General features: G+C 38.8%; 2 non-coding genes across 2 annotated transcripts; both read right to left on the reverse strand.

Annotated features, from left to right (window-relative positions):
* Nucleotides 1–6,096: 6,096 nt before the first annotated feature.
* On the reverse strand, nucleotides 6,097–6,169 carry Trnav-cac (transfer RNA valine (anticodon CAC)). The gene has a single exon. It is a non-coding gene; the product is annotated as a tRNA-Val (tRNA).
* A 495-nt stretch (nucleotides 6,170–6,664) lies between these two features.
* On the reverse strand, nucleotides 6,665–6,738 carry Trnat-agu (transfer RNA threonine (anticodon AGU)). The gene has a single exon. It is a non-coding gene; the product is annotated as a tRNA-Thr (tRNA).
* Between the last annotated feature and the right edge of the window lie 14,038 nt (nucleotides 6,739–20,776).

Consider the following 20,776-nt stretch of genomic DNA (forward strand, 5'->3'; position numbering starts at 1 on the left):
AAAAGCAACATATTTTATTAAATGATCTGTTTTTCTAAAATGAAATTCTAAGTAAATTTTTTAGAAAAAAGCTTAAAACTAATTACCAGGTCATGCCTCAAACATTGGTTTTTCAATAGTTATAGCAACTTGTATATGCTTACGCTTTGGGGAATTAACTCAAATGGTAAAGCGCCCGCTTAGCATGCGGGAGGTACCGGGATCGATACCCAGTCTTTATATTATTAGCTAATATGCAGCTTTTATTCTTTTTGAAGACAGATGTTTTTCCGACCATTGTTGAACAAGTAACGGTTTGTAAACTTTTTATTTGGATAATTTTCTCTAGCTATCAGAGAAGACGCGAATACTCCTATTAATGAATTTTCCGCTGTCCCTCTGAAACAACGTGGACTTCAATCGACCAGCGGTAAAGCAACAATACCCGAAACACCTTTCGGTATTGGCGCGGGGTACGCTTTCAGTTACGCTTTTGTAACGCAACCTTTCTCATAACAGCCTTATAACGCAGATAACACAAAGACTCTTTGAAAAATTACTCTTGCCTTTACGACTCGCTTTATTGAAATCTGGAAGTTAAAGGTTGAATTTCATCTTTTAGAAGTGAAATTGCTGGCCTCCTTTGACACTGGATGGTAAGGAAACGTTAAATGGTCGCACCTGCGCCTTGCTAGCCCCCACACGGCAGAGCTTATCCCAGTCTCCGTTGAATTAAACAACTGAGAGTATTTTTCTGTCCATGGATGGGATGCTAGTCCATCGTAGTTATCCGCCCTCACACCCAGCCTCCCATCGTGGAGCGAACTACTCTTACAGCAATGAAAGAAGAAAGAAATGTAAACTCATCAAACGAGACAAGTCGACCAAAGAAATGTCGCTGAACTTACGCGACAAATGTAATCCAGGGCGTCTATTTACATTTGAGTAATGTTTTAAAAGCGCGTCGATAATTTGAGCTGTGAAATGCATAAATGAATGGATTTACCACAGAACTTATAAAAAGCAGCAATAGCCCAAAAGCCCGCACGGTTTGGCTTACCATCCGAAAATAGCGAAGGGCAGTAACAACACTGGCAGGTGAAACACACGCTCCGGAAACAAAAGTAACTGTCAGCGACATCTTCAAGAGTTGTTTTCGTTGTCGCATGAGTTTTTTTTTCTGGGATATTGCTATCAGGTGTAACCGCACTTATGTGATTGAGCGATTTCACAAGTTTGCTGTAGCGAAAGCTAATAACGAGAAAAGGAAGAGTGAAAACAAAAATTATGTAGAAGATAATGTGAGTTAACTCTGCGTTCTGCCTGTACATCTGTCGGCAAGCTGCTGTCTTGAACTTGTAGTTTGTGTACACAAACAACGGTGTGTTTAAGGCAACGGACGCCATCCATGTGCCAATAATCGCGTATCGAACCGTTTCTCTCGTAAGCTGCAACATCCGTAGAGATCTTACTACTGCGTTATAACGTTTTATTGCTAGGATTGTAAGCGTGAATACCGAGACAATCGTAGCATTCAGAGGAACGTTGAAGCCGACAGAGAACATACAGAGAACAGTTCCAACAGCTTCATCTGGAAGGACCCTAATCATTGGGATGAGGCAAAAACCACAAAACAGGAGACTTGTAACATCGGCAGCCACTAGATTTGCCAATAAATAATTCTGAGCGGTTTGAAGCGACTGGGTTCTCTTGATTATTAACAGGACTGAAATATTTCCAGCGATTCCAACTCCGATAACTACTGACGCTGACAAACAAATCAATAACTTGTCGATCGTAAGATAAAGTTTTCCATTTGAGGCTTTCTTAACCAACTCCAGTATTGTCTCGTTCGTTGTAGAATTCCCTGAAATGTTTAAAGACATTCTCTTTTTCAGATTCGTTACTTGGTAGCGATTGAAGATCTGTTGAACGTTGAAGTTTGTGCCAAAGCAAATGGCTTGTAACAAATTAAAGTAAGCCTTCCTGAAAGATGTTATCAAAGCAATTGACCTTTAATGCAAAGGGGTAATCAATGGTTTTGTTGTGTATAAATGACAGCAAACGCAATTAAAAAAAATTGAATCGTTCTTCAGAGAATGAAATTGATTAACAATGAAATCTTGTGAAACTTTTTAATCCAGCTCGGTAGTTGGTACAGCGATGGCAGTTTTTATATTAATTTTGCTTTCTCGTGGGAGAGGAAATTAATTGAAAATTCGCCGATCGTAATCACTTAGTATTTACTTCATAGCGGGAAAGATTAAAACAAACAGAGCATTTAATCCACGTGCGAGAATCAGTTTTGTGTAAATGTAATTACCGACTGATGTTATAGATCGCCATCGATTTGAAAATAGCGTAAGGTTCAGCCTACTACTATATGCTGTTCTTAACAAATTTATACCGAGTTTTAGGTCTTTTCGGTTTGGTTCCTATTTAATGATGATGGACAGAAAGTAAAGCTGTTTTATTATTTTATTCACGCAGACGCTTTAATTCACTGAGGTTATGTTCCGCTAGAATCACGATTTTAATTTTTTGCTATGTAAGCAAAAGCCAAAGACCACACAGGTCCGACTGAGGTTCTCCCAAAGGTAATACTTTTTAATTGGAAACATACCCCATAAGAAAGAGTTGTTGAATCTGGGAAAATAATGATTTTGAAGAAAAACACAATCTGGAGAATCCGGGTATCGATCCCAGCACCTTTCGCATGCTAAGCGGACGCTCTACCATTTGAACTAATTCCCCAGAAGCTCTTGATGCCAAATGGCTAAGTGGGTTCTCAATCTCACTGTACCCAAGCCTTCGTATTACAGCTCACTCATATAAATAAGACAGCAACGAGAATAAAGAGCGTGGTGCTGATAACGCCAAGGTCGTGAGTTCGACCCTCACACATACGGACCATCTTCTTGCTTAAGTAAGCCAGCTGAGATAACACTATCTACTGATTTGTTTCTGATTTCTGTTTTTAAACAGAAGTAAACTCAGCGACCTATTTTGCGCTTAGAACAGAAAATTCTACGGTTAAATAGTGGTACTGTTGAATTTGATCGGTTAGAAATTACAAATTCAGAAACTTATATGCTATATAATATATGAAACATTTTTCGCACGGTAACGTAAAAATCCCAATAATTCCGGCCCATGCAGTACCTGTCTTTTCCTTTTTTGTTTTTATTTGCACGTTGCTTTGATTAAAAAAGAAAGAAAGAAGAAGCAACAAAATATGGCGACACAATCCATAAGTTGATCCGGAAAATCTCACACTTTAATTTTTTTGATGTTACTCAACGTGAAGGTAGTAACGTACTGGTAAATTAACCTGTTTTAAATCAGATTTACCGTAGTTTGTAGTATGTATTCATTTTTTTGGCCTAATGGTCTAGTGGTATGATTCTCGCTTCGGGTGCGAGAGGTCCCCGGTTCGACTCCCGGATAGGCCCCATGTTTAATATTTTGTCAAAATATTTTACAAGTCGTAACAGCATCGATTTCTTTGGCTCTTTTTCATGACTGGCGTATTGCATGTAAAGAACTGAACGAACGGGCGAAAGAAGAAAAGCGAAGAAAGTAAGCGAAAAAGATACTTCATTCTTACGCAAAAGCTAGGGCTTGCGTTGAACTGTGAAACTCTCCCTTTGATTTGTTTACCATATACAAAGCCTTCTTTGAACATGTTTTAATAAATATCTGCTGCCCTGGAAATGTCTTTTTTTAAATGAACAACGAAACATTTCCCGCGCAAAGAAAGTAAAAAGAAAAACACAAATTTGGCTTGCTATTGTTTGCGTGCAGTTCTTATCAAAACAGAAGAGGGAGTTTTTTAAACTGTTTTTAAAAAAAGTAGTATAAACATGCTGATAGAGTTGTACTTGGTTGTCCTATTAGTGAAGCAAAAAGCTGCGTATGATGACAGCACGTGTGACTCTCTTCACACCCTGTTTGCAGAGCAGAAATTAGAAGATTAAAAATTAACTGAAGGCAACCACAGCTTTGCTAAGAATCTGGAATGAATGAATGAATGAATGATCATTACTTACTAAACACGATGAAATTTAAGCTCTAAGCTTGTGGGTTCATGTCGATGTCGCGATAAGAAAACCCATCCAAAATTATCCCAAAAAAATCCACTGTGGGCAACAAGATGGCGACTGGTGGATTTAACAATAGTTTTTAGCGTCAACTGAATCCCTAAGAAACGCTCATGAAAAACGCACAGAAAACTTCCTAAAACTTTAAACCTAGCGTACACAATTAATGCAATTCAGCGACAAGTGTTGTAATACTTTGATAATCCAGGTACGCCATCCATTGTCCTAAAATGTACAGCCGCCATTTTTTCCCACTGTGGATTTTGGCGCGCTGTTGCTGACGCCACGACACTGCCGAAGATTTAAGAAAATAATGATCGCATTCAATAGATATATTTTCAATGAAAATCTGCTTAACATTGAGAGACGGTGCGTTCACGGTTTCCTACAGAAAATTTTAATGCACGTTTTAAAATATAACAATAATAAACAAATATCCAACGACAAATCGATAATAAAAAATTGGAGAATGCGAATAACAGTGAATACTGACGATGAGTAATACAGTGATTTTGTGTAGGAAGTCATGGCACACTACCTGCGTTTTAAGAGCAGATAAATGAGGAAAAAAGAACTGCAAACGGAAAAGAAAAGACCAATAAATACACCACGTTAACTAATTTAAAACTAGTAGTAATCAGAGATTATGAGAGTGTATTCGACGCTCTCACTTTAATATATATATACCGTAAATAAATGATTTCATTAGCTGCCTTTCAACTTTTTCAGCAGCAATCGAGGTTTTACAGTCAGATATGCATAGTGTCAAAGTCCATGCTAGTGAAGAGGTCACGATTTGTTGATACGTTGCGTGACGCTGCCAGTTTCTGTAGATTCTCAAGTTTCATAGAATATTTAAATTACGTACATTATTCTAAGCTAGCATTTGCAATCGCGTGTTCGTTTCGCGTGGTCGTTTATCGTAAACAAACTCCGTGCGATTAATTTGAGTATTTCCCCTGATGAATAAAGTAGTCTTATGGGTCTTGCCTTCAGAGTACTTTTCCACCGATTCCAAACAATAAAGTTTCGACCGGATAAAGACTGAGCAATCTGTCGCGACTGGAACTAATCAACAAATGCAATCAAAATGTAGCTGTTCCCACGGTCATCATCCAAAGCCAAGTGGTGTTAATAAACAAGGACAATTCCCTCAGATTTCGATAAATGCTACCGTCGAAGGGTGTAAATTCGCCAAAATCTAACGTAGAGAGCACATAATAGCGAAGCGTACGGCGACTGAATGGAAAGAAGTCAAAGAAAGATCCATCGGAAAGACGAGCTCACATAACCTGCTCACATACTCACATGTTCGCCACATGTCTTATCACATGTATTAGCATTTTAAAACGGTACCAGTTTACTGACTGTGACATGGCCCTGCAAAAGTCAAGCGGGGTGGCCATTTTGGTGTCCTGACAGGAATGTGTTTTTTTCGGCCTATAACCGTGCACAGCAACACCAACTCTGAAAAGCCACAGGTCAAAATTAGGTTTGCGTTCCACGTCGTCGAACGCAACAATTAAAAAGAGTTACTGCTATTTGTAAAATTTGGAAGAAAATAACTTGCCAAATAATAGTAAAAAATCACTCTTGATCTGAATTCTGTCTGTTAGAGTGAAATAACATCTTTTGGAGAATCCGGGTATCGATACCGGTACCTCCTGCATGCAAAGCGGGCGCTCTACCATTTGGGCTAAATCCCCCGATTGTTACATGAAAATCAGAGTCTTAGATAAAAGAAATTACTAGTTTTGGAAGAATTTTTGTCATAATATTACTATTGTCATGAGATTACAACAGAAAAATAACTACTAAATAATTGAAATGGCGCAGAAAAATCTTCTATTTTATTTTGACATCCCTCAATTGTGGTTAATTTACTTGACAAGATTAGTATTACTTGAGTATATTTTCATTGCCGTAAAACAGTCCATAAAGAAATCGAGACGAACAATTACAAAAAAAAAAAAAAAAAAAGAAAAATGCAGAAGTCAATTAAAGAAATGAAAAGGAATGTTTTCGGCCGCGCTCGAACCGGCGACCTTCCGCGTGTGAGGCGGACGTGATAACCACTACACTACAGAAACTACAATGAACATGTAATCAACAAACAAAGAAGCGTAAGTCGTGTATTACACCGCGATAAAACACGATGGGCATTAATTTTGAGAACACGAGGGAAATGTAGAAATGTAGATTTCTCGAGTGGTCTCAAATGTCCAGAGTGTTTTATCACAGTGTAATACACGGCTTAGGCTTTTTCATTTGCTTTATGATATAGATTTTACAGGCGAAAAACAATAAAACATGCTTTTTCTATTCTTTATACTCTGATCACCAGAGTAAAAAGCATGGGTTTTTGACTAATCAGAGCGTGCGCAGGGTCCTATCTATATTATAATGCATGGTCATTAATTCGCAAATTACGTTTGATATAATTCTTGAAATTTTTCAGTCTTGCGTAATCTTAAAATTTAACCCATTGGATAACACAACCAAAAAAATTCCCAGGGGTACAACATGTGAAGCTTCGTTGAGCAATTTTCAAAAGTAATAACAAATTAAAAAGTGCAACATCTGTAAGGCACCGATGGGATTTGAACCGATGACCTCCTGTTTACTAGACAGGCGCTCTAACCAACTGAGCTACGGCGCCCTACATTAGATAACATCGTGTATTATTGTTTTATTTTTTAAAAATAAACAGAAAAAAAATAGTTAAAAGAAACATTGTTAATACATGTAGTACTAAGTTGGTCACATGTCCACTTTCACGCTTGGTAATTTCCAGCAGTACTAAGATAGCTCAATACTTCTTAGGGTGTTCAGCCTCAAAAGGTCCATAGCGGGAGCTTTTCTGTAGTTGAGCCGAAAACTATGACAGGAGATAATGTGTCGACTTTAGAATTGGTACCTCTTAGGGGTCCCTCGGGGACCACCTGGGCTTTGATTGGGCGTTTGAAAGGCGGGGTGCGAAAAGTCCCAGAGGTCAAATTCTAAAAAATAAAAAGATACGAAAAGGGTTGAATCCGAGGGTTGGTATTGGAGATGGACGCTCCGGGTCATGAGCTCCTGATCTTGCTTTATTGAAGGGACGCGGAAAATTAATCAGCGGAGTTGGACTGGTAACTACAAGACTACACAGAACAATAATCATAATAATGAATGTTTAGCAGGGCGCATACTTCATCAAAGGTGTTCTTCATTGGGGCCCTGCAACTGTTCTCAGATGAGTTTACGCATTGTGCAACAACATTTACAAAAATCTCAACATGGAAAAACATAGTATTAATTCCAAGTTTGAAGTGAACTTTTCTCTGCCAAATATTGTTTAAGTGGGCCTATTAAGTGAATTTAATCAACTGGTGAGGTTCGTTAAAGAGCAAGTTCGCATTTAGCGACTATAGTTTCACGCACCTTGCAGCCGCAAGAGGGCAGGATTCGATGTCCCGTGGAGAGAAATCTTGAATTTTTTTTAACTGCCGGCTTCCTACATTTTTTTTTTAACTTTCTATCTTTATTGCTAGCAAATATCATTTTTTTTTTGTTTTCTTTAACTTCCTACCTTGATTTTCTGTTTATTTTTGGACAATGTGGAGATAATTGAAAATAAAATCGCTCCTTAGCTTCCTGTTAGACTTTTCGTGAATCCGCTGACCAATTTAAATTGCCAAAATACTCTACACCGTCAAAGATGTTCCCATCATGCTTTACAATAATAGAGGTTAAAGTTATGGTTTGTTTGGAATGGAATGGGTCGATGTCATCATCTTTCTTTTTCGCCAAACCTTATCAGCAAAAACGTATAAAAGAAATTGATTAACTACTCCATTTAAAATACCCTGGAACACAACAAAAAGAATAGAAATGCATAAAACGATGATTTTGTCGTTGGAGAATATGAAAGTTGAAATTGACATTTGACACAAAAGTTTTAGTAAACCGTCAACTAATTGCGAATAGATTTTTGGTTTCTCCGACTAAAACTCGTGCATTTCTGGTTACCAACCCACTAACAATTAATAACATAAGCTGTTTTAAGATCATAGCTCGATAGCGTTATTTAAGCTATCGATCGTAATATGAAGTTGCTGAAAGAAAAAAGATTAATAGAGCTCAGTTACGTCAACACCTTTCGTTTTTTCCCTTTTGTTTTGTTTTCGCTGACCCAAAATTTTGTAAGAGCTGGCTAGAGTTGGGTAGCAAGATATAGTCTCATAGGAAAAAAAATTCATGTCTTTCCGGCCGGGCTCGAACCGGCGACCTTCCGGGTGTTAAGCGGAAGTGATAACCACTACATTACGGAAACCGGTTACGAATGAAAGCTGCCATACTCTGTGGTGTGCTAATCGGGAACTGGTAGTTTTCTAGTTTTTTAACAGGAAGACAGAAAAAAATAAGCCTACGAAGTACAGCAAACAGTTGAACATTTGCCTACTTCTCACGATGCTCAAAATTGAGGGTCCCCAATAGGTTTGGCGGGATGCGGGATTTGGCTATTTTTTCGCTGTGATATTTGGGATTTGAGCTGAAAACAGGGGCGGGAAGCGGGAATTACAATTACGAGCGGAAGCGGGATTTCGTGTTTTTATAGGGTTGGGATGCGGGATTCGTAAGGGGAACAGAGCGGGATACGGGATTTCAATTCTTACATGACCTCATAAATTGTTATTGACAAGCGCAAAAACCACAAGCTGGCAGAGACGTGCGTATAGCTGTGTCAGGTTTCAAGTAATGAATAGCAACAGCTCTGTGCCCTGTCAGGTTCTGTCAAACGTATCCATTATCGCTTGACTACGTTAGTACCATGAGACTGTATGAGATCTTTGATTCCTATTTCTACTGATTGCGATCATTTGTGTTGACTTCTGACATCAATGACATCTGTCCATTTCCGACAATTTCGACGGTTGCGTCTGTAATCTTGGTCCCTCGGTCCTTTCTAGGTTTTCTAGTCATTCGACCTTTTCCAGAGCGCTTGGTTTCTTTTGGACAGCATGACCACACCGGATGGCGGTGATAGTGATTTACCGTACGAAGTATGCGAATTACGAATTGCGTCGCCATATGTTACGAAAAGGATGCGCGAGCAGGAATGCCGTCTTTCTGAAAGAAAAGTTCTGAGCCCAGATCTCAAGGAAAGTGAAGACGCTGAAAGCTTTGAAAGAAATTGTCAAGTGTATTTACGGGCCATCTCTTAAATATGGTAATGAACAATCTTTTTCTTTAACTGATACTTGGACAAAAGAAAACAAAACAGTAAATCGTTTACTGAAAGAAACGTTATAATCATTTGGCTTATTGATCTGCTACCCATTGAATTCTTTTGTAATCTTTTATACGATTTTGATTTTTAGAAAGTTAATTTAACAAATTAATAATTAACACAGAAACGCCTTTAAAAAGTGGGCGGGATTGGGATTTCCAGGCAAAAAAAGGCGGGATGGCGGGATTAACAGGAAAAAATGGGTGGGAAAGCGGGAATTGAGAACCCTTTTGTGCACCCTCAAAATTGAAGTTTTTCAAAAACGATGCTATCCTTGTTTTATCGTTAGGCAGAGGGTCTCAATGGGGTTAACCGTCAACTGGCCAAAACATTAACCGTCAACCGTCAAAACCGCAATGCTTTTACCGTCAACCGTCAAATGAGCAAGCCAATATTAGCCGTCAAATGTCTCAGATATCCTTAAGTAAGAACTAAACGATTGTCTAGGGGCAAGGTATGCTGTTTATAAAGCAACGTTTTAATATATCACAAAAAGTATGCTTATGTTCAAGTCTTTCAACTTCTAGTCACGGGAGCAGGCGATTAATGCGCGCGGCGGTAATAAAGGTGATGTAATTACGTAAATAAGACAAACATTTGAAGGCTAAAGACGTAATATTGAATGCAGAAATTATAATACTAATTGGATTATTCAAATATGGAAAAATTACAGCCAAATTTGCTTCAACTGTCAAAAAAACCAATAATGATAACGATCGCGATAATAACGGTTTATTCACATCACATCACATCAGAACTGAGCGAACGAGCGAAAGAAGGAAAGCGAAGAAAGTAGGCGAAAAAGATACTTTATTCGCACGCGAAAGCTAGGGCTTGCGTTGAACTGTGAAACTCTCCCTTTAATTTGTTTCATTACCATATACAAAGCGTTCTCTGAACGTTTTTTTAATAAATATCTGCTGCCATGAAAATGTCTTTTTTAAATCAGGAAGGAAACATTTCCCGCGCAAAGAAAGCAAAAAGAGAAACACAAATTTGGTTTGCTTTGTTTTGCGTGCAGTTCTTATCAAAACAGAAAAGAGAGTTTTTAAACTGCTTTTAGAGAAAGCAGTATAAAAATGATAATAGAGATGTCGTTGGTTGTCCTATTATTGAATCAAAAAGCTGCGCATGGTTAAGCCCGGTTTTCGCTAGCAACACAAGCACAAGCGCAAGTACGAACGCAAGCATCAGGGATGACCCAAGTAAAAACGAAATTCAATGCAAACTCAACCACAAGGAAAATCATTTGAACTTTCCGCCATTTTGAAAAACTGTTTAGACGTGAGGTGATCTGGATCGAGTGTTTTCATTGGGCAAACATAACCACGTGTAGTTAATATCCTTGGATTGTGCTTGCCCTTGTGCATATGCCTGCGTCAAGACCGTTTTGACGGTGAAATAAGAATTATTGTGTTTCCACTTGTGCTTGCGCTTGTACTTGCGTCGCTAACGAAAACCAGGCTTTACTGCACGTGTGACTCTCTTGCCACACTGTTTCCATAGCAGGAATTAAAGGATTAAACATTAACTGAAGGCATCGATAGATTTGCTAAGAATCTGGAATGACTAAATAAATAATCATTACGTATTAAACTATAATCTTGTGGGTTCATGTCCATGTCGCGATAAGAAAACCCATCTAAAAATTATCCAAAAAAAATCCACTGTGGGGAACAAGATGGCGACGGTTGCATTTACCTATAATTCTTAGCGTCAAAATCCCTAAGAAACGCTCATGAAAAACGCGCAGAACTCTTCCTAAAGCTTTAAACCTAGCGTACACAATTAATGTAATACAGCGACAAATATTGCAAAGATATGATTTTATGCCTACTTTGATAATCGATATACGCAATGCATTGTGGTAAAATGTACAGCCGCCATTTTTTCTCACTGTGGATTTTGGCCCGTTGTTGTAGACGCCATGACAACATATGTCGAAGAAGCCGTACTTAGGTTCTGCCACTAGTGAGCCAGCTCCTCTTAAATAGTTAACAAAATAATAATCGCATTCAATAAATTTACTTTTAATGAAAATCTGCTTAACATTGAGAATATGGTGCATTCACGGTTTCCTACTGAAAATTTCAATGCACGTTTTAAGCTAAAACAATGAACTATCCAATGACGAAATTGAGAATCCGAATAACAGTCAATACTGATGATGCGTAATACAGTAATTTTGTGCAGGACGTTATGGCACACTATCTGCTTTTTATGAGCAGATAAATGAGGAAAAAAGAACTGTAAACAGAAAAGGCAAAAAGACAAAAAAAAAAATGTTAACATGGGTAGCAAAAATCTTGAATTTGGAGAATCCGGGTATCGATCCCGGTACTTCCTGCATGCGAAGCGGGCGCTCTACCATTTGAGCCAATCCCCCATTGTATAGATGCTTTAGCTATTACGAGGCTATTTTGAAAAACAGGTTACCAGTTTTCGTCAGGTGTAACCGAAAATGAAAAAGGAGATTTAAATACACCAGATTAACTAATTTAGAACAATAAAAAAGACTTACTGCTATTTGTAAAATTTTGAAGAAAATAACTTGCCATATAATATTAAAAAATCAGTGTTAATCTCAACTTTGTCTTTTGAAGTAAAGAATACTATATGGAGAATCCGGGTATCGAAATTGTATTTAGCAGGGCCCCTCTGGATACCAGCCACTGTGCTGAATGGGCCACCCTGCATAAATAAAGTTTTACCTTACCTTACCTACCTTACCTATCCCGGTACCTCCCGCATGCAAAGCGGGCGCTCTACCATTCGAGCTAATCCCCCGGTTGTTACATGAAATCAGAGTCTTGGATAAAACAAATTACTAGTTTTGGAAGAATATTTGGACATTTTTGAGAATATTTGGTACAAGCTATTGTCATAATATTACAACAGAAAAATAACTGCTAAATAATTTAACTGATGCAGCGAAGTCTGCTATTATATTTTGACCTCCTTCAATTATGATTAATTTACTTGTCAAGCTTACTATTACTTGAGTATCATTACTCTCAAAATGCAAGGTGCCATAAAACAGTTCATAAAGAAATCGAGACATGCAATCATAAAAAATCAACTACAGAAGTTAAATAAAGAAACGAAAGAGAATGTTTCCGGCCGGGCGACCTTCCGCGTGTGAGGCGGACGTGATAGCCACTACACTACGGAAACCTCGGTGAACCACTAGTGGTCCTAAAACGAAGTATTTCTAAACCACGTTAACGTGGTACTATGATCAAATTTTACTCCTTGAATTTTTGGGTGAATCACATGGAATTCCACGAAATATTAAAAACGCCGTTTGCCGCTTGCAAATATCTGCATTAGTTCCGGAGATATTTAAGTTTGAAAAATGTGTAAAATATGCAAATGAAAGACAGCTTAATATTATATCGAATATAGAAATAAAGCTATCTTGGTCAATTTGCAGCGGAAACCATTGAACCATTGTTCCCAGGGCAACTAACTTTTTTCCATTCCCCTCCAATCTGATTCAAATATTTTAGTGATTTTAGCTCGAAAAACATTGAGGTGGCTGAACACAGTTTTTGATACCTGTGTTCATTCGCCTTTTTCTCTAAAACCCTTGATCCCTCGGTCGCTTAAAATGGCAGCAAGCAAGTTCACAACACAAACTTTGGTTTTTTGATGGTTAGGCTGACGTATGTTCCGTTGCCATGGCAACATGAATAAATATAAACAGGCCTTTAAAATCGGTTTTGTTTATTTATAGAAAATCTAGTCATTAGATTTTCTTTATAATTTGCATGCAACAAGCTTGTAACGATTCTCACAAGTTAACATCATTTTGCTAATAATTTAACAAAGAGATCTTTAATTATCCCTTGTTGAAGGTTCTCTGGAATATCTAGAATTTCCTTTGTTAAAGTTCAATTATTTTCATTACTCCAGTTACTTATTTCCTTAAAGTGCACCTAACACCAAAAATGTTTTTTCGCTAAAATAATAAAGCTTATTTTGTGGAGTTATTTGCCGCAAAAATTTTTCGATTTGGTTAAATCCTCGAATTTCTGTGCCCCTTCGAAACCGAGTTTCGAATGGTTCGCGACCGCGCATGGGGAATCTGGGGAGAGTTAAAGCTGTGACGTCAAATCCAGAATGAATACTTCGGCTGTCCCAGTCAGGTCTTTTATTTTGTCCGAGTGTAGAAGCCTTTTTACAGCACAAGTTCTTTCGCTGGGACTCCGCAGTCGACCGATTTCTGTTTTAACTAACAATGTCTTCTAGTTCGTCTGATTCTGAAATGAGCTTTGACTCGGAAAACTCTGAAATTTATTATGTCGCTGAAGAGAATGACCGCTCACGCTTATCAACATCGCAAACTGAATAGTCAAACGGTGACGACCGAGCTGATTTGTATGCTGACTACTCTCTGGCCAATGGAGAATGGACAGCCCAATACCAGGAGGTGGACGCTGACAAAGAACTCGAGCGAGCTCTGATGGACAGACTCGAAGGCAATGATATGTAGAAGTCGAAGAGTGATACTATTAAGACTCTAGCGCGTGGCGCGTCTTTACTATCTTCGCGCCTTCTTCGATCTTGCACTAATATACTTTCGTAATAACAGACAAGTCCGTTCACTTTCTCAAATTATTTTAACTTCATGCGTTCAATGTAGATCAAAATGATTATCCCATGACAGTGTTTGTGTTCTTTATGTGCAAGTGTAGAAATTGTAGCGTCGCTTCCCTTCAAAACATCAACGAATGTTATGGTTGTCAAGACTCAAAGAAGAGTGATCTTGCTCTTGAAGATATTGGCGCTGATGTTATCTTAAAGTGTGTTACTGAATATTTAGGAATTAAACCTTTATTCCTTCAGAAATGGAGTTTAAGATTAGCAGCGGGCAAATACGAAACTAGAGGGAAGCAAACCTATCATCAAACTGGGAGCAAAGAGAGGTAATTCAGGCATGCACATGGCTGTATAAAAAAAGTTTCCGAATCCCTCTTTACATGCATGCACACCACACTTTACTTAACAGTGATTCTTCCAATTTACAAGTATAGTTGTGAAACGATCAGTTACATGTATAAACAAGTCATTGTAAAGTTCCTGAGTTAGAGGGGGGTAGCTAGGGGGTTGATTATGTTATTGTAATCTTTGGTTGGTCAAGTGTGAATTACGATTAGTGTACACCCGTTTAGACCTGTATCACTGTTACAAACATGCTTTAGTGATTCTCGAACAATACTGTTACTTTTTGTGATTTCTTCATTGAGCTTTGTTTTGAGGTATCCTGCCCTATCCCCCCCTCTCCTTCCCTCACCATAAGATGCCCACTGCTAGTAAACTTTTTTCCATTAATCTTTTTTAGTTATGAAGTGTTTCATACTAAGATTCTCAAGGCTGGTGTATGGGATGTTGGGGAACAAGAGGATTCCTTTATGTAGCAATAATATTATTAGAAAGGAATTTTCAGTTGAAAAGGATGAAAGCTCTGAATGATTTGACCTTCATGAGGAATTCAAACAAAACTAGAGTGGGCTTGATATTTACTATACTTATTTTGACAAACTGCAACACAAACTGTTCTACAAGTGTACAATACTGCAAAAATATGGCATTTGTTCGAAAACATATCAGTCTTATTCACCTGGAGACCAACAGCTTACTGAACTATTGATTCATAGACATAGACAGTTTGTTTTACTCGCACAACACACTCATAAAAAAAGGCCCATGAAACATCAAAAGGACCCCTTTTTCTTCGCTTGTGCTTAGAAATGTGAATTATTATAATCCTGTGTTACAAACTGGAAGCAGCTGCCTTTCTTTCTTTTATTGTCAAGTGGAAAATTTAGTGTTTGTGTCCCTTCACTGACCATTTATATGTCGCAATCAACCTGGACAACAATAAAATTATGTTGTTTATTTATTTATTCATTTATTTTTGATTCTGTATTCTTTAATCTATTTCCTGGCAAACAATGACAAGCTAATAATATGGCTCTGTCTCACAAGGACTGGAAACTACCAAATTCACAAATCTGATTGGCTGAAACTGATATTGAAAGCAGACAAGATCTTCCCATCTAGACCGGTAATGCTTTGCAGTGAAAAAGTTGTAAACTAAAATGAAAAATCATTGCTTTCTTCTAACAATACTTATAAAAGCCTGATCAGAAAAAAAGTAAAGAGGATGAGCAAACTTTGGCAGAATTAAATTCAGCTCATCGCTGTTCGCAAGCAAAATGTCAGTCAGCACAAACCAGTTACATTAAAAGAATTAAATTGTTCTTGTTTGCCAATTATAGTAAACATCTTATTAACCAAGCTTAGTCAGTCTGTATGGGAGAATCTCAACCTCGGTCATGTTTACAGACCTCACTGCGTTTGGTCCTCGGTCAAGATTCTCCCATACAGACCTCCTGCTCAGCTAATACGAGCTAAATAATGATGATAATAACAAAATTGATGATAATAATAATAATAATAATAATAATGATAATAATAATAATAGTAATAATAATAATGAGAAGAAGAAGAAGAAGACCAACAACAACATCAGTTTAATGATGGCTTTTCTACAGTGCAGCAAGTTGCAGATGCATTGTTACGGACTCAACCATGTCCCTGTAAAAAATAGTATTTATCAGAAACATTTTTTGTGTCGCAACAATGTTTCCCACGCTGGGCAAAGAGGGAAATATTTGTGTCTTTAGCAATGTTAATGGAACAACGTGTCCTCATTTGGAACAGCATTTGGTCAGCAGAGATGCAATCTCATAAGCATGTGTTACCATGGTATCAATAATTAAAACTTCCTATAAATACAATTCAAGTCCACAAGCCTCATGCAGAAACAGACACATACACAGACAGCTTGAAATTGTTCTGGTCCTGGCCAAAGTATGTTCTCTGTATTTTGATAATACCCACACGTAAAAAGGGTTCTGAACATATAAACTAATTCTAAGCCATTCCTTGTTTGAATGTCTCCATGGCCGCATTCGTTGAATGGTGGGTCTTCCAAACTAGTGTGCTTGTCCGCATGACTTTGAAAGGATTCAAATCTTGCCCAAACTACCCTTACAGATTTCTTTTTCAAAGAATTGAACAAGGAAGGAAACTAACATATCAAGGCAGGGAACATTTGCTCAGAAAAAAATATCTCACCATTCTTCTGTATCTGTCAGCTGTGCCGACTCACTGCTGCTGTTTCTCAGATCAGATGCAACAACGGCTGCATGAATCGATGGAAAAGCGGTTATTCCAAATTCGTCTCGCTTAAGCCATGGAATCAGCAAAATCCATTCCTCCCCCCGAAAATCCAGGCGTCGAGCGAAATCATCTTCTTTGAAATGCTTAGAACAGATCACCGAACTCAGACGGCTCTCACTTTGCACGTTTCGCTTTCACGAAATTGCCGGCGAAATCGACCCATCGCTTCGTACGTTTCTTCTCTTCAGGACGACCATCTCTCCATAAAACGGTATGGCATGAAGCGCAGTACCTCCTGTACGTTTGCTGTGTTGCTACATCCCACTACAACGCACCTGGCTTGCATTTTTTCGAACTACTTTCCCTGCCTTTCCCCAAAGAAACAAGTAAATATGCGAATTTACAGAATCACCGTGTTTTGGATTTGACGTCACATCCGGCCCTCGACCCATGCCCCGTTAAACTCGGTCGTGAACCAAAATGGCGGCGTTTTGACGTACTTTGACGAGCCATAGAAAATCAAAGATTTAACCAAATCGAAAATTTTTTGCAGCAAATTACTCCACAAAATAGGCTTTATTATTTTAGCTAAAAAAAAAGTGGGGTTAGGTGCACTTGAAAGATTCTCGCCTATTTAGATCTGTTTTTGACTCGCGTGTTTTCGCGCGTTTAGCAATGCGGGAAGTTCGCGTTTTTGGTGTGGGGATCCCAAACTATGCTTGCGGGAATCTTTAAAAATTCTAGTTTCGGCCTTCCCCCAAATCTACACAAACGTATTTCACTTATGGAATTCTATCGATTTGGACGGTGCTTAAGTTGGAGATTTTCGCCCATATCAAGTTTCTTTTGTCTTGTAAGTTCTCGCGCGTTTATAGATGCGCCTCACTTGCGTTTTAGGAGCGGGGATCCCAACCAGGGATTACCTAACTTTTTAAAAATGCAACTTTTAGCCCTTCCTCAAATCTAAACACGTGTATTTAACTTGTCAAAGTCTATCGATTTGGACAGTGTTTCGGTTAAAGATTTTCGCCCATACCAACATTCTTTTCCCTCGTAAGTTTTCGCGCGTTAAAAGATGCGCCACACTCGCGTTTTAGGTGCGAGAATCCCAACCAATGCTCACCTAACTTTTTAAAGATGCTACTTTTAGCCCTCCCCCAAAGCTACACACGTTTATTTCAGTTGTGAAAGCCTACCGATTTGGACAGTGCTTGGGTGAGAGATTCTCGCCTATATCAACTTTCTTTTCTCTAGTAAGTTCTCGCGCGTGTAGAGATGCGCCCCACTCGCAGTTTTGGTGTCGAGATCTCAAACTATGCTTACTGGACTTTTTAAAGATGCTAGATTTAGCTCTCTCTCAAATGTACACACGTGCATTTCACTTGTGGTAGTCTGTCGCTTTGGATAATGCTTGGGTTGGTGATTCTTGCCCATTTATATTTTATTTCTCTCACGTGTTTTTGCGCGTTTAGAGTTGCGTTACACTCGCGATTTCGGTTTTGGTATCTCAAACTATGCTTACTGAACCTTTTGAAAATGTTAGATTTGGCCCTTTCTCAAATCTACACTCGTGTATTTCACTTGTGGAAGTCTACTGATTTTCACAGTACTTGGGTAAGATATTCTCGCCTATATCAACTTTCTTTTCGCTAGTAAGTTCTCGTGCGTTTAGAGATGTGCCACACTCGCGGTTTTAGGGTCGGGATCTTAAACTATGTTCAATGGACTTTTTAAAGATGCTAGATTTGGCCCTTTCTCAAATCTACACACGTGTATTTCACTTGTGGAAGTCTGTCGCTTTGCCTGGGTTAAAGATTTTCGCCCATTTATATCCTTTGTTGTTTTACTCGCGTGTGTTCGCGCGTTTAGCAAGATACACGTGTGTAGATTTGGGGAAAGGCTAAAAGTTGCATCTCTAAAAAGTTAGGTAAGCATTGGTTGGGATCACCGCACCTAAAACGCGAGTGAGGCGCATCTCTAAACGCCCGAGAACTTGCGAGAGAAAAGAAAGTTGATATGGGCGAGAATCTCCAACCTAAGCGCTGTCCAAGTCGATAGACTTCCTCAAGTGAAATACATTTGTGTAAATTTGGACTAGGGCCAAAAGTAGCATTTTTAAAGAGCCCCGTAAGCATAGTTTGGGATCCCTACACCAAAAACTTGATTGTGCCGCATCGCTAAATGCGTGAAAACACGCGAGTAAAAAAGAAGATATAAATGGGCGAGAATCTTTAATCCAGGCATTGTCTAAAGGGACAGACTTCCACAAGTGAAATACAAGTGTGTAGATTTGAGAAGATGCCGAATGCAGCATCTTTAAAAAGTCCAGTAAGCATAGTTTAAGATCACGACGCCGAAATCGCGAGTATGGCGTATCTGTAAACGCGCGAAAACACGCGAGAGAAAAGCAAAAGTTCGAGTGTGCCGCATAGCTAAACGCGCGAGAAAAGACAAGGGAAAAGTAAATTGACATCGTTGAAAATATCCACCCAAACACTGTTCGAATAGATAAACTTCCATAAGTGAAATACACGTTGGAGATTTGGAAGAGGGCTAAAACTAGCATCTTTAAAAAGCGAGGTAAGCAAAGTTTGGGATTCCCGCATCTGAAAACAAGTGTGCCGCCTCACTTAACGTGCGAGAACACGCGGGAGAAATTGACAAGGGAAAGAATATTCAACCCAAGCACTGTCCAAATCGATAGACTTCCACAAGTGAAATACACTTGTGTAAATTTGAGGGAGGGCCAAAACTAGCATTTTTAATGAGGCCCGTAAGCATAGTTTGGGATCCCCACACAAAAAAACGCGAGTGTGCCGCATGGCTAAACGCGCGAAAACACGCCAGTGAAAAAAAGATATAAATGGGCGAGAATCTTTAACCCAAGCATTGTCCAAAGCGACAGACTTCCGCAAGTGAAATACACGTGTGTAGATTTGGGGGAGGGCTGAAAGTAGCATTTTTAAGCATTAGTTGGGATCCCGGCCCGCACCTAAAACGCGAGTGTGGCGAATCTCTAAACGCGCGAGAACTTACGAGAGAAAAGAAAGTTGATAGGGGCGAAAATTTCTCATCCAAACACTGTCCAAATCGATAGACTTCCATTAGTAAAATACACGTGTGTATATTTGGGAGAGGGCTAAAAGTAGCATCTTTAAAAAGTTAGGTAAACATTGGTAGGGATTCTTGCACCTAAAACGCGAGTGTGGCGCATTTCTAAACGCGCCAGAAGTTACGAGAGAAAAGAAAGTCGATATGGGCTAGAATCTCCAACCCAAACACTGTGCAAATCGATAGTTTTCCACAAGAGAAATACACGTGTGTAGATTTGGGGGAGGGCTAAAAGCAGCAACTTTAAAAAGTTAGGTAAGCATTGGTTGGGATCCCTGCACCTAAAACGCGAGTGTGGCGTATTTCTAAACGCGCGAGAACTTACGAGAGAAAAGAAAGTTGATATGGGCGAGAATCTCTCACTTAATGAGGGAACGACTTCTACTGTAAGTATCTCTTCCTGGTGTTTTTTTTTTTTAATTGTATGAGAACAGGGCTGTATTCCTCTAAGGCTGTGGGCGTGATTCGTAAAAACGCTGAGTTCTTATAAATCACTTAGAAATTCTTCGTTCCAGTTCAAATTTATGTTGCTGGCACATGGCTGGGCACTTTATATGTAGACCGTGATGTAAGATACCTTAAACTATTTTTACTATTCATGATGCACTGCTACGTTAGTCTGCTTTATAAATATTTAACTGCTCTGGTCGAGTTTTTAATTTCAATATGACTAAACGTTCATTTTATGCGTTCCTATTAAAAAGTGATCCAAAGTTGTCAATTTTAGTAATTTCAATTTGAAGAAAAGGTCCTCTCAGTACCCTCTTATTACTTGATGAAAATATTGCGGGGTTTGTTTTACCAGGACGCCGCATGACGCTTCCTGGAATAAGCTATACTTTCCCTAGTTGAATCGTCATCAGTTTATCGTACGTTATTCAGGTTATTGATTGGAAAAATAATTGTACTTTTGAACCTTAGTTCCTCTATTCTCAGGGGATGGGGGAGGGGGGGGGGTGGGCTCACTTCTTTCGGAGGTCGTTACTTAGGGACTTTTACGATTCGTTGCGTGTATTTTTTTTTTTTTTGCCCTCGGCTATGTAATTGTGCGATATTTTCTACACAATAACTTCAATTGCCGAGCATGATAATACTGCACGTGGCTCCCACTGCCAACGACATAATC

Source organism: Orbicella franksi, chromosome 9, assembly GCF_964199315.1.
Source record: "Orbicella franksi chromosome 9, jaOrbFran1.1, whole genome shotgun sequence".
Classification (NCBI taxonomy): domain Eukaryota; kingdom Metazoa; phylum Cnidaria; class Anthozoa; order Scleractinia; family Merulinidae; genus Orbicella; species Orbicella franksi.